This window comes from Octopus bimaculoides, chromosome 11 (assembly GCF_001194135.2).
Source record: "Octopus bimaculoides isolate UCB-OBI-ISO-001 chromosome 11, ASM119413v2, whole genome shotgun sequence".
NCBI lineage: Eukaryota > Metazoa > Mollusca > Cephalopoda > Octopoda > Octopodidae > Octopus > Octopus bimaculoides.
In genome coordinates this window covers 2,016,561-2,017,370 of record NC_068991.1, presented here as the reverse complement: position 1 = coordinate 2,017,370, position 810 = coordinate 2,016,561, and positions in this window count along the sequence as shown.

The window sequence follows — 810 nt, the reverse complement described above, 5'->3', positions numbered from 1 at the left end:
ATATATATATATATATATATATATATATATAGGTATATTACACACACACTTAAACAAAATTGGAAAAGTTTTTAGTATTATTTATGGTGAATAAATAACTTTTCAATCTCCTGTTTTGATATCCTTTTTTTGCAAAAGATTTATTGCCAGTATTTTCAAATCTTATGAAAACCTCACACCCTATCTACATAATTACATATACACATCTATAGATGTCTTATTTTTCATACCCTTTTGACGTTCACAAAGTAGATTAAATACATAAGATGGTGTGTTCATGGTTTCTCACCGAAGATCTATGTTTGCCACATTTTATGTGAGTGCAATAGAAGCTATAGAGAACGAAGAAATAAATTTACGACGTAAAACATGTATGTGAACAATATACTCATAATGACACACCGGAAAAGACTAAACGAAAGTTTAGAAAATAAACTCCGTACTTAAATTTCGATTGCCGGAAATTTTTTGTCGGTTTGTAGAAATTTTTAGTCGTAAATATTTGGTTGGTGCGTAATTATTGCAGCTTTTTTTCAATAAATTTTATTCAACAAAAAAAATTTAACAAAATGCCAATTTAAAAAAAACGCCAAGTAGAAATTGAAGTAGATGGTGAATATGCTCCGGAATAATCATTTAAAGATGCTTTTGTTAAATGTTGTTATTGTTTTTTTTTTTAATAAAATTTATTGAAAAAAAAAGCCGCAAAAATTATGCACCAACCTAATATTTAGAGAAAAAATTTACTAATACTTCATGTCCGTATAACACAGAGATACAAATCAATGCCTATAATTATGCATACAACAC